Consider the following 14651-nt stretch of genomic DNA (forward strand, 5'->3'; position numbering starts at 1 on the left):
AGATATTTCATGTTTAAGGATTTAAAGAATTAATACTAAATAAAATGCCCATACTATATCAAAAGCCATCTTTAGATTCAATACAATCCCTATCAAAACTTCAATGGCATCTTTTACAGAAGAAAAAAAAAATGCAACAATTTGTACAGAACATAAAAGGTCCCAAATAGTCAAAGCAATCTTGACAAAGAAGAATAAAGCTGGAGGCATCATGTTTCCTGATTTCAAACTATATTAAAAAGCTTTAGTAACAATATAGTATGGTATTAACACAAAACAGACAGAGACCAATGGAACAGAATCAAGAGCCCAGAATAAACCCACGAATTCCGTCAGCAAGGGACCAAGTTGATAAGGGAACCAAGGAAAATCAGTGGGGAAAAGATAGTGTCTTCAACAAACGGTGTTGAGAAAACTGAATATACACTTGCAAAAGAATGAAAACGGACCTCTATCTTACAGCACTCACAATAAGTAATCTTAATTGGATTAAATGCTTATTGTAAGACTTGAAATCATTAAACTCCTAGAAGAAAACTTAAGGAAAAAGCTCCTTGACATTGGTCTTGGAAATGATTTTTTTGTATGTGATATCAGAAACAAAAGCAAAAATAAATTAGTGGGACTGCATTAAGCAAGCATCTACACAGTAAAAAAAAAAAAAAAAAAAAAGATCCACAAAATGAAAAGGCAACATATAGAATAAGAAAAAGCATTTACACATCATTTATCTGATAAAGGGTTAATATGCAAAACACACAAGAAACTCATTCTACTCAACAGCAAAAAAAACCCCAAACAACTCAACTTTTAAAAATGGGCAAAGGAATTGAATAGATTTTTTTTTCAAAGAAGATATACAAATGACTAACAGTTCCATTAAAAGGTGCTTAACATCATTAATCATTGGGGAAATATAAATAAAAACCATGAGATATCACTCTACACCTGGTAGAATGGCTATTATAAGAAAGACCAAGAGATAAACAAGTGCTGGCAAGGACTGAAAAAGAGGGAACCCCTGTGCACTGTTGAAAGAAATGTAGATTGGTACAGCCACTATGGAAAACAGTACAGTGGTTACTCAAAAAATTAAAAGCAGAACTAGCATATGATCCAGCAACCTTACTTCTGGGTATATAGCTGAAGATAATGAAATTGGTATCTCAAAGAGATATTTGTATCCCCATGTTCACTGCAGCATTATTTACAATAGTCAATACATGTAAGTAACCTAAGTATCTGCCAATGAGTGAATGGATATACAAAATATGATACATATAAAAATAAATGGAATAGGACTTCTTTGTAAAAATGAAGGAAAGTCTGCCGTTTGTGACAACATGGATCAACCCCATCGTCATTATACAAAGGAATCATTTATACATGGACTCTTTATTTTTTGGGCTCCAAAATCACTGCAGATGGTGACTGCAGCCATGAAATTAAAAGACGCTTACTCCTTGGAAGGAAAGTTATGACCAACCTAGACAGCATATTTAAAAGCAGAGACATTACTTTGCCAACAAAGGTCCATCTAGTCAAGGCTATGGTTTTTCCAGTAGTCATGTATGGATGTGAGAGTTGGATGGTGGAGAAAGCTGAGCACTGAAGAATTGATGCTTTTGAACGGTGGTGTTGGAGAAGACTCTTGAGAGTTCCTTGGACTGCAAGAAGATCCAACCAGTCCATCCTAAAGGAGATCAGTCCGGAGCGTTCATTGGAAGGACTGATGCTGAAGCTGAAACTCCAATACTTTGGCCACCTCATGTGAAGAGTTGACTCATTGGAAAAGACCCTAATGCTGGGGAGGATTGGGGGCAGGAGGAGAAGGGGACAACAGAGGATGAGATGGCTGGATGGCATCACTGGCTCGATGGACATGGGTTTGGGTAAACTCCAGGAGTTGGTAATGGACAGGGAGGCCTGGCGTGCTGCGATTCATGGGGTCGCAAAGAGTCGGACACGACTGAGAGACTGAACAGAACTGAACTTGAGACAAAAACAAAACAAAACAAACTGAACTCAGAAACAGAGTAGATTGGGGTTGCTAGGGGTGGGGCGAGATGAGGCTGGGGAAATGGTACAAATTTCCAGTTTTAAGATGAATAAGCTCTAGGTATCTAATGTACAGCATAGTGACTATAGTTAATAACACTATACTGTATACCTGAAAGTTACTAAGAGAACAGATCTTATAAGGTCTCACCACACACACAAACACACACACACAGAGTAGCTATCTGAGGTGATGGATGTGTTAACTAACATTATGGTAATCATTCACAGCATATACATACATCAAATCATCACACTGTATAGCTTTAAGTTGCATAATGTTTTATGTCAACTGTATCTCAATATACTCAGTAAAATAAAAAGAGGAGACAATTATATCCTAATTTTCATGATGACATGCTGTATACTTGAAAAACTAAAGAAAATCAATGGAAAACTAAGGGGAAAAAAAAAGAATCTAGAAATGCAACTAGTTATATATAATAAGTGTAGGGAATCAATGACTTTCCTTATAAGCGAAGCACAGTTTAAAAAAAATAGAAATAAATCCATTTAATAAGAAAAACAGAAGAAAAGTAAATAACTCAAACAAATCCAGATATCTGAGAGACATGCAATTTGTTTTCAGAATAGATATAGTCAATATTTGAAGACTGCTGATTCTCCTAAATTAATCTATTAATTTAATAAGATTCCGATTAAAATACCAGTAAGAATTTTTTTATTTTGAGAATTGAAAGATGATACCAAAGCTCATACGGCTAATAGCATGTCATTATCTTGGAATATTTTGAGAAAAAAGAAGTAAAAAAGTCATCAGTCATTCCAGATGTTAAAAACATTGTAAAGGTATAGTAATCAAAGAGTTTAGTTCTAGAGAAGAAACAGACAAACAGAAAATGTATGAGAATCCTGAAATATACTACGATATATATAAGATTTTGATATATGATAAGGGTGACATTTTAAGAAATGGTTACTTCAATCAAAGCTGCTGGAATACAAGCAAAATTTCAGGTGATTTAAAGACTTAAACACACAAAAATTTATGAAATAATTGGGGGGTTGGTGGATAGGCAGAGCATAGATTTTTAAGGCAGTGAAATATTAGGTATGATACTATGGACGGTGAAGACACGGCATTATACATTTTTTTCAAATCTGTAGAATATACAATACCAAGAGTGAACCCTAATGTAAACTGTAGACTGTAGATGATAATGATGTGTCAATAGGTGCATCAATTGTAACAAATATACCCTATTTTGGGATATTGACAATGGGAGGCCATGAATGGTTTGGTCAGGGAGTCTATGGAAAATCTCTGTACCTACCTCTCAGTTCTGTTGTGAAACTAAAACTGCTGTTATAAAAAATTAAGCCATAAAGTTGGAAAAGATAAAATGATGTTACATATTTCATAATCTTGGACATAAATTCCAGAAGCTGTAATAGAAAACAATGATAATCTGACTAAAACAAAATAAAAAATTTCAGTGTGAGAAACAGAGACTACCATAAATCAAATTGAAGGACAAAATTAAATGACAAATTAATGTTCAATTTAAGCAACTGAAATGCATAAAATATACATATTTTATTAGCATAGAAAGAGCTCTTAGAAATCAGTAAGAGGCAAATAGCAGAAAGGCCACTAGCAAAGAACAAAGAATTTCCTGTGTTTATGTAAAGAAAAAGGTATAGAAAAGTATATGTATGTGTTTGCATGCATATCTGTGTCACATGTATGTCCATACATGTACTTGTATATGAATAGATTTCTGAAATGACATTTTAAAAAGTTAACAGAAGTTACTTGTGGGAAGTAGAAACAGGATGGTTTCAAATTTTACTTTTTATTTCATACCTTTCCATGCTCTACATTTCTTATCTTAAAAACCATGAGTATATATTGCTTTTATAATTCAAAAGCAAAACCTAATAGAAACACATTACTTCTGGAGAACCCCACCAGTAAAATGCTGACTGTCTGAACCAGTATATTCATTTCTGTCATCCTTCTCTTCATTCACTGACATTACATGTTGAATAATATTATGGTGTTAAAAACATTTAAAAAAAAGAGTGTCTTAGTAAAATGCAGTAAAACTAGACTTATGGAAGTTTACTAAATAAACATAGCACCATTTTACTTATGAACTTTTTTTAAGCCTTAAATTATTTTTGAAATATACAGCAGAAAATGATTACTGCATTTTCATTTTGGCTCTTTAAAGTCATAACTAGAGAGTTTTGTCTCTTTCCTTGTGGGGTTCTGAAATCAATCAAGTTGTGCCTTTCAAGGCCCATCACACTCAGTCGTCTCTCTTATGGATCCATTCTCTCTATCCTCAGCAGTTTTTCTTCCAGGAAACTGGTCTCTCTCCCCACGATTTTAGCTATTAACAAGCAACAGCTGCATCAAAAGCAACTTGATCAGTTGCATGCTCAGTAAACAAGCATGTAGACAAGGGACAATGACAGTAATTCATGTAAGGATCTGAGTCTGACCCATTAGTAGAGTAATTTGAGATACAGCAAATTGCATATTGTAGAGAGTGTAAGAAGTTTTTCCTCAAAGATCCTGGATCAGGATGACACTGTTTCTCCAATAAATTGGACAACCTAGAAGATATGGACAAATTTCTAGAAACATACAATCTGCCAAGACTAAAGCAAGAGGAACAGATAATTTGAACAGGTTGATCATTAGAAGTGAAATTGAATTTTTAATTAAAAAAAATCCCAGCAAACAGAAGTCTAGGACTGGACAGCTTCAAAGGGAATTCTAATAAGCATATAAAAAAGTTAATAACTATCCTTCTCAAACTTCCAAAAGACTGAAGAAGATGGAATACTTCCAAATTCATTCTATGAGATCACCATTACCCTGATAACCAAAACCAGATAAAGACACTAATGTAGATATAAAAATCTTCAACAAAATGTTAGCAAACTGAACCCAGTGATATATAAAAAGGATCATGCAGCATGATCAAGTTAGATTATTTCAGGGACACATGGATGGTTCAGTATTCACACATCAGTCAACATGACACATCACACTAACAAAAGGATAAAAATCTCATGATCGTCTCAACAGACACAGAAAAAGCATTTGACAAAATTCAACATGCATTCATGATTAAAAACTCATATCAAAGTGGGTACAGAGGGAACATATCTCAACGTAATAAAGACCATCTATGACATATGCACAGCTAAAATCATACTCAATGATGAAAACCTGAAAGCCTTTCCTCCAAATTTAAGAATAAGACAAGGATGCCCACTCCCAAGACAAGGATGCCCACTTTTGCCATTTTAACGGTGTTGGAAGTCCTAGCCACAGCAAGCAGACAAGAAAAAAAAAAAAAAGGCATCCAAATTGGAAGAGAAGTAAATACATTACTATTTGAAGATGACATGATACTATCCATATATAGAAAACCCTAAAGTCTCCACTAAAAAAATATTAGAATCAATAAATTCAGCAAAGTTGAAGGGTACACAATATACAGAAATTTGCTTTCTATACACTAATAATGAACCATCAGAAAGAGAAAACTAAAAAACATTCCTGTTTAAAACTGCATCATAAGGAACACCTAGGAATAAACTTGACCAAGAAAGTGAAAGATCTATAGGCTGAAAAATATAAAGCACTGATGAAGGAAATTGAATAAGATATAAAGAAATGGAGATATCCTGCACTCTTGGATTGGAAGAATATTATTAAAGTGGCCATAAATACCCAAAGCAATCTACAGATTTAATGCAATCCCTACCAAAATACCCAAGACATTTATCATAGAACTAGATCAAATCATCCTAAAACTCATATGGAACCATAAAAAACTCCAAATTGCCAAAACAATCTTCAGAAAGGAGAACAAAGCTGGAGTTATCATCTTTTCAGGCTATACTTAACCTACAATAATCAAAACAGCATGATACTGACACAAAACCGACATAAATCAATGGAACCGAATTAAGACCCCAGAAATAAACCCACAAACCTATGGTCAATTAATTTATGACAAGAGGCAGGAATATACAATGGAGAAAAGACTGTCTCTTCAATAAGTGGTGGTGGGAAAACTGGAGAGCTAGATGTAAAAGAATGAGATTAGAACACTTCTTCACACCATATACAAAAAGAAACTCAAGTGAATTAAGATGTAAATGTAAGACCTAAAACCATAAAACTCCTAGAAGAACATAGGCAGGATACTCTGACATAAATTGTAGCAATATTTCTCTTGGATCTGTCTCCTAAGGCAAAAGAAATAAAAGCAAAAATAAACAAATGGGACCTTATTAAATTTAAAAGCTTTTGCAGAGCAAAGGAAACTATATACAAAATGAAAAGACAATCTACAGAATGGGAGAAAATACTTGCCAAAGACATGACTGAAAAGGGAGTTAATATCCAAAATAAATAAACAGCTCAAATAATGCAGTATCAAAAATGTCACCCAATCAAAAACTGGGATAAGGATTGGAACAGATATTTGTGTAAGAAAGACATTCACACGGTTAATAGGTACATGAAAAGATGCTTAATATGGCCAATTATTAGAGAAATACAAATCCAAACAAAGAGATATCACCTCACAACTGTCAGAATGGCTGTCATCAAAAAGTCTACAATTAGTAAATGTTGACAAGGATGTGGAGTAAAGGAAACTCTTGTACACTTGTTGGTAGAAATAGGCATTGTTGCAGCCACTTAAGGAAAACAATATGTAGGTTCCTTAAAAAACTAAAAATAGAACTACCACATGATCCAGCAATTCCACTCCTTGGGATATATCTGGAAAAAGAAATCTCACAATTCGAAAATATACATGCACCTCAATGTTCAAAGCAGATGTATTTATAATAGCCAAATATGGAAGCAATCCACATGTCCATCAACAGACAAATTAGTAAGATGTGGTCATCTATACAATGGAATATGTCAGCCATAAGAAAGAATAAAATTCTGCCATTTGCAGCAACATGGATGGATCCAGAGAATAGTATACTTCGTAAAATATATCAGACAGAGAAAGAAATACTATATGAAATCATATGTGTAAGCTAAAAGATAAAACAAATAAATGTATAGCAAAACAGAAACAGACTCACAGATATAGAAAATAAACTAGTGATTTCAAATAGGGAGAGGGAAGGTAGAGGGAAAGAATAGGGGTAGGAGATTAAGACAGAGAAACTACTATGTACAAAATATTTAGATAAGGAACAAGGATATAGTATTTAGCACAGGGAATTACAGTCATTATCTTGTAACAGCTTTTAATGGAGTATATATGTAAAAACACTGATATACTATGCTATACATCTGAAACTAATATAATATTGTAAATCAACTATATTTCAGTTCTTAAAAAAATGATACTTTTTCTAATAATCATAATGTCTTTCTGAACATTTAATTACATGGAAATTCCTATTTCATACATTTCAGTTAACTCCTAAATGGTAACAGAACATGTATATAAATGAAATAGAATTATGTCATTTAATTGCCTCCATTATATTGTTCTGAGCCTGGTGGCTCAGAAGGTAAAGCATTTTGCTTACAATGCAGGAGACCTGGGTTCGATCCCTGGGTCGGGAAGATCCTCTGGAGAAAGAAATGGAAACTCACTCCAGTACTCTTGCCTGGAAAATCCCATGGATGGAGGAGCCAGGTAGGCTACAGTCCATGGGGTCGCAAAGAGTCGGACACGACTGAGTGATTTCACTCACTTTCACTCACTATATTGTTCATTCATTTCATTTCAGTTGCTCAGTCAGGTCTGACTCTTTGTGATCCCATAAACTGCAGCATGCCAGGCCTGCCTGTCCATCACCAACTCCCAGAGTTTACCCAAACTCATATCCATTGAGTTGGTGATGCCATCTAACTATCTCATCCTCTGTCATCCCCTTCTCCTCCTGCCCTCAATCTTTCCCAGCATCAGGGTCTTTTCAAATGAGTCAGCTCTTCGCATCAGGTGGCCAAAGTATTGGAGTTTCAGCTTCAACATCAGTCCTTCCAATGAACACCCAGGACTGATCTCCTTTAGGATGGACTGGTTGGATCTCCTTGCAGTCCAAGGGACTCTCAAGAGTCTTCTCCAACACCACAGTTCAAAAGCATCAATTCTTTGTTGCTTAGCTTTCTTTATAGTCCAACTCTCACATCCATACATGACCACTGGAAAAACCATAGCCTTGACTAGACGGACCTTTATTGACAAAGTAGTGATTATCAAATATAGTATATTCTATTTTTCCTCACATCCATAAATTTTATCTTCCAGTACAGTGTCTGGCACATACAAGTGTCCAAAACATATAGAAGAATAAGTAAGTGCAAAGAAAAGACTGCTATTTACAAATATAGTATATCAGAATTGGAAAGGATCGTAGAGGTTCCCAGTCCATGAGAATTCCATATCACCTATCCTAGACCTAATCATCACCATAACTACTACTGTCATAATCCTAGCAAATGGTAATTCAGTCCCACTGGGAATACTCCATTGATGTTAAATCCTCCAACCTAAGAAATCAGTCCATTCCAGTTTCAGATGTATCCTTGGCCTCTGAATACCGACATTTGAGGGCAAAATACAATTTCCTTAAATTTCCACCAGGTTTTTTGTTTTGTTTTTTTGCCATAGATAGAGGATATTTACTGTTACTGATCTTCTTCATACTATAAAGTCTTTATTGGTTTTTTTTGCTTTTTTAAAATTTCAAATCCCCTATTTTTCAGTTCCAAGTTTTCTTAATTAGATCACCACATCTCTAAGTAAATATTTTATTCCCAATTTTTGTGAGGTACATTCTCATCCAAAAGTCTGCTATTTAATGAAGTATACTTGATTTACAATGTTTCAGGTGTACAGCAAAGTGATTCAATTATACACACACATATATTCTTTATTCTTTTTCAGACTTTTCCATTATACATTATTAGGAGGTATTAAATGTAGTTCCCTATGCTATATGATAGGTCCTCATTTATCTATTTTCTATATAGTACTGTGTATATGTTAATCCTAAATCCCTGCTTAAAGCTCAACATTCAGAAAACTAAGATCATGGCATCTGGTCCCATCACTTCATGGCAGACAGATGGGGAAACAGTGGAAACAGTGGCTGACTTTATTTTTCTGGGCTCCAAAATCACTGCTGATGGTGATTGCAGCCATGAAATTAAAAGACGCTTACTCCTTGGAAGGAAAGTTATGACCAATCTAGACAGCATATTAAAAAGCAGAGACATTATTTTGCCAACAAAGGTCCGTCTAGTCAAGGCTATGGTTTTTCCAGTGGTCATGTATGGATGTGAGAGTTGGACTATAAAGAAAGCTGAGCACCAAAGAATTGATGTTTTTGAACTGTGGTGTTGGAGGAGACACTTGAGAGTCCCTTGGACTGCAAGGAGATCCAACCAGTCCATCCTAAAGGAGATCAGTCCTGGGTGTTCATTGGAAGGACTGATGTTGAAGCTGAAACTCCAATACTTTGGCCACCTGATGCGAAGAGCTGATTCATTTGAAAAGACCAATGCTGGGAAAGATTGAGGGCAGGAGGAGAATGGGACGACAGAGGATGAGATGGTTGGATGGCATCGCCGACTCAATGGACATGGGTTTGGGTGGACTCAGGGAGTTGGTGATGGACAGGGAGGCCTGGCGTGCTGCGGTTCATGGGGTCGCAAAGAGTTGAACACAACTGAGCGACTGAACTGAACTGAAATCCCTGATTTATTCCTCCCCTTCTTTCCCATTTGATAATCCTAAGTTTGTTTCCTAAGTCTGTGAGTCTATTTCTATTTGTAAAAAATTCCTTTGTATAATTTTCTTAGATTTCACATATAGAGGATATAATATGATACTTGTCTTTCCCTGTCTGGAAAATCTACTACTCTTGTATCAACTCCACTTACAGAGAATTTGATTCTGTGGACTAAATAATGCTCACAGTCATGCAACTAGTAACTGGCAGAATCAAGATTAACCAGTAGAGAGAGGACCAAAACATCTGTGTTTTTAAAAAACTTTCCCAGGGTATGTGTGAAGAACCAGCACCTTACTAATTTGATCCATAGTTTGGAAAATCAGATCCCATTCCTGAAATACACAGTCAACTGGTCATTTAACCATGCATTTTGCTTTTTTTTCTCCACAAAGTTTCAACTTTCTTTTAGAAAATTAGATAAAAATAAAAACCAAAGCCTTGAGTTCTTAAGGATTAAGTTCTGGGAAATACAGAACATATCTCATTTTTATGCACTGCAAACTTTCTAGTGCCTACCTATGTTTATCTTTTATACCAAATTCAAGGAAAATATTTAACATGAATGGTGTATAACTGAGTTTGTTTTAGCTTACCTTGCAATAGCAATCCTTCTGGATGCTGTCTATAAGCAAAGGCATGATTACAACATTCTTCATTTAATTCATCAACATTATTCAGTGTCTATTACATGCAAAGAATAATTTGAGCAGGTTTTACCTGCAAGAAAAGTATGTTTTGGAAACTTTATGTGCTTCATGCAAAAATGGAAAAATACAAGGACCCTACAATAGGATTTTATGTTTTACCTTCCTTCCTTTCAGAAGCTCAAAGAGAAGAAAACATATATAAAATCCTTTTATTGAAGGGCTGAAATAAGAGTACACACCCTGAATAAGTTTTATTATATGAAAAATATATGAAAATTGTCTAAATACATGGGAAATGAATACAAAAAAGACATGATAAAAATGTACTGATGATCTGTATACCACATGTTGTTGCTGTTCAGTTGCTAATTCATGTTTGATTCTTTTACAACCCTATGGATTGCAGGCCACTAGGTTCCCCTGTCCATGGGATTCTCCAGGCAAGAATACTGGAATAGGTTGACATTTCCTACTCCAGAGGATCTTCCCAACCCAGGGACTGAACCTGTGTCTCCTTCACTGGCAGGCAGATTCTTTACCACTGAACCACATGGGACGCCCAGCATATATATGTACATAAAAAGACAGCGTTATTGTTGAATTGTGTTCCCCAGAAAGATACATTCAAATCTTAATACTCAACACCTATGAATGTGACCTTAGTTTGGAAATAGCGTCTTAGCAATTATAATGAAATTAAGATCAAGTCATGCTGAATCCAACATGATTGTGTCCTTACAATAAGAGAAGAGACACAGACACACAGGGAGAAAACCATGTGATGAGGGAGGCAGAGATTGGAGTGGTGAGTCTATAAACCAGTAGATGCCAAGGAACATCACTATCACCAGAAGCTAAGAAAAAGGCGTAGAGCAGATTCTCCCCAATGCCATCAAAACAGCATGCCCCTGTGGACAATTTGACTTCAGACTTCTGGTGTCAAGGATCGCAAGATAATACATTTTTGTTAATTTCAACCACCCAGTTTGTGGTATCTCTTATAGAAACATTAACAGAGAACCAAACTGCCTATTCACTTTTATCTTTCCAGTGAAAGATCAAATCAGTTTCTCATATTAAATAAATACCTGATCAATGTATATATAAAAGATATTTAATCCAAATGAGAAAATTCGTCAAATCACTCTGCCTTGCACATGGGATATTTCTTCAAGTAATAGTGGTTGATATGAAGTCAAAATTTTAAGCAGGCAGTGACTCCATGAATATCCAAGAGAACTTGCTTAAAAAATTTGGAATATACATAGTTTTCATGAGGCTAAAAGGTTAACAACAATTTTTTAAAAAATATTTTTTAATGATTATTTTTGGACAATCTATATTTTACATGTCTAAAAATAAACTTTAGAATTGCTCATTGGGAAATCCAATGTGAATAAAATTTACTAGCAGTACAACAAACATGATGCAAAAGAAATTTGGCATGAGCATAATGGATAAATTCATTATTGCTTTTGCAAGAGTTCAGCTTACTACCACAAGGAAAGTTGTTTACATTCATTTTGCAAAAAGTAGAAAAACTTCATCACTTACTTATTGAATTATAAAAGCGTTAGGCACCTAAGCTATTTACGTACATTATCCATCCCATTTAACCCTTATAATTATTATTATCAAATTTAAAGATGTACAAATTGAGGGACAAATACAATCAATAATCTGCCCAAGTTAACACAGCTGGTGGGTGCAGCACAGGTGTGGTTAGTCAATCTGTTCTATGAATTTGTGTTCTTGAATAGCAAGCTTGTAAGTCATACCCACTATGTTCTAACTGCCTAACTACTAAAATGTTTATGAAACATAATTTGCAAATAAACCTTAAAATATGTGAAATGAGTCAGCACTTGTGATTAGAATTATAAATATCTGTGGCTTATTAATGACATGGTCATAAATAGAATGCAATTCAAAGAGTAAAAAGAGCTGATTTTTAATATAATGTGGAAGAAATATAAATTACAGCTATATGACACAAGATATGATGCTGTGATTAAAGAATAACTGAACACCAAAATAAGATATGACATGTGGCTAAGTTATAAAAGGAAATATCAGAGAACAAAATTCAACAACAGGTGGCTTATACAGAAGCATTGTTTATGGGAACCATTTTCATTAATTGAGCAATGGGTCAATTTGAAATATTTTCTTAAATAGGTGAAATATGTCTACCAAATTAAGCGAAGATTTACGTCATGATTAAAATGTAATTCTGAGAAGAGAATTTTTAGAAACAGTCACTGAATAAAAGGGTAAAGAAAGATCTCCCTAACTCCTGACAGCTGTTATATTGGTTTACTGAAGGAAGCAATGAAATCTATTTCTTTGAAGATCCTTGAAAAGAGAAGGCATATATTATCAGCAGTTCAGAAAGGCTGAGGTGTCTCTCTGCCAGAAGGCAACCAGTGGATAATCATTTATGGTTCTATAAAGCCTAGTGTCTGCATAATAATGCTATTCTTATAACTATGAGGAAAGGGTAACACAGCTGCTTTTTCTTTTCTTTGGAGATCAGGATTTGCTGTCCAAAAAGTTGCAGAATAATTTGAATGTAATTAGATGAAATTTTCCCCAGCAGAAAAGCAAAAATTAATTTTGACTCTAGTTACTGAAAGAAAACTCACTGGGCTTTTTAAACATTTATGGTCTCCTTCACTTAGAAAGCAGTCCTTTATGTTCAACTTAAAAAGCAAACTTGTTTGCTGGATGACCTCAGGCCTATGAGTTGAATTAACACTAAATTTAAAATTCTCAACATCTCTATGGTTTCTTAATTTGTATAAAATGCTTGGAGAAATTCACTTTTACTGCATTCTACTCAAGTTTTTATGAGTTTACCTTTATTTCATTTCACATTATTTACTTAATCCTTTATTTTTCATGAAAGTGGAGAAGACAGATTCCTTATATTTATTATTTTTTTCTTTATAATGCAGTCAATTTCTTTCCAAGCAAATCTCCTTTAGAGGGTAATGCAATTAATTTCAGTTTTGAAGATGGAACTGTGGTCTACAATTCTTGGTCTGCTATTTTTGCAGGAGCAATAAGAGCTGTTATGAAAGTAATGAAAAGTTCAATGGGATCTTATGATGGATGATTCTCACAAAATATAAAGCTGCTAGAGATGTAAAATCACTGCAGATGGTGACTGTAGCTATAAAATTAAAAGACGCTTACTCCTTGGAAGGAAAGCTATGACAAACCTAGTCAGTGTTTTAAAAAGCAGAGACATTATCTCGCCAACAAAGGTCTGTATAGTCAAAGCAATCGTTTTTCCAGTAGTCATGTATGGATGTTAGAGTTGGATGGTAAAGAAGGCTGAACACCAAAGAATTGATGCTTTTGAACTGTGGTGTTGGAGAGGACTCTTGAGACTCCCTTGGACTGCAAGGAGATCAAATCAGTCCATCCTAAAGGAAATCAACTCTGAATATTCATTGGAAGGACTGATGCTGAAGCTGAAGCTCCAATACTTTGGTTACCTGATGTGAAGAGCCAACACATTAGAAAAGACCCTGATGCTGGGAAAGATTGAAGGCAGGAGCAGAAGGGGACGACAGAGGACAAGATGGCTGGATGGCATCACAGATTCAATGGACATGAGTTTGAGCAAGCTCTGGGAGATGGTGAAGGAGAGGGAAGCCTGGTATGCTGCAGTCCACGGGGTCACAAAGAGTCAGAGACGACTGAGTGACTGAACAACAACAGGGATGTAAAGGGATGACATCCCAAGGTTTTAGAGCACTTTAGAATAGTTGTTTAAAATAAGCAGGAGGAAATGCAGAAATTAAAAAAAATTATATATGGTATAAAATGAAAGTGAAGTGGTTCAGTTGCATCCAACTCTTTGCGACCCCATGGACTGTAGCCTTCCAGGCTTCTCAGTCCATGGGATTTTCCAGGCAAGAGTACTGGAGTGGGTTGCCATTTCCTTCTCCAAGGAATCATCCCAACCCAGGGATCCAACCTGGGCCTCCCGCATTGCAGGCAGATGCCTTACACTCTGAGCCACCAGGCAGGCCTGCGATATGGTATAGATACTTTTAAAATAAATAGAAAATAATTCTAACTTCATGAACTTTTTAGTATTTGTAGTTCTATATGTGTCCAAGATAGACATAAAGAGCCCTGTTTTCAAACATGGGTACTTATTTGCTATTC

At 35.1% G+C, this 14651-nt stretch overlaps 1 protein-coding gene across 4 annotated transcripts in view; it reads right to left on the bottom strand.

The window, feature by feature from the left end:
* Positions 1–14651, bottom strand: part of MBD5 (methyl-CpG binding domain protein 5) — a 454579-nt gene that overhangs the window by 232139 nt on the left and 207789 nt on the right. The window lies entirely within an intron of this gene.

Source organism: Giraffa tippelskirchi, chromosome 3 (assembly GCF_054371585.1).
Source record: "Giraffa tippelskirchi isolate mGirTip1 chromosome 3, T2T-mGirTip1v1.2.pri, whole genome shotgun sequence".
Taxonomy (NCBI): domain Eukaryota; kingdom Metazoa; phylum Chordata; class Mammalia; order Artiodactyla; family Giraffidae; genus Giraffa; species Giraffa tippelskirchi.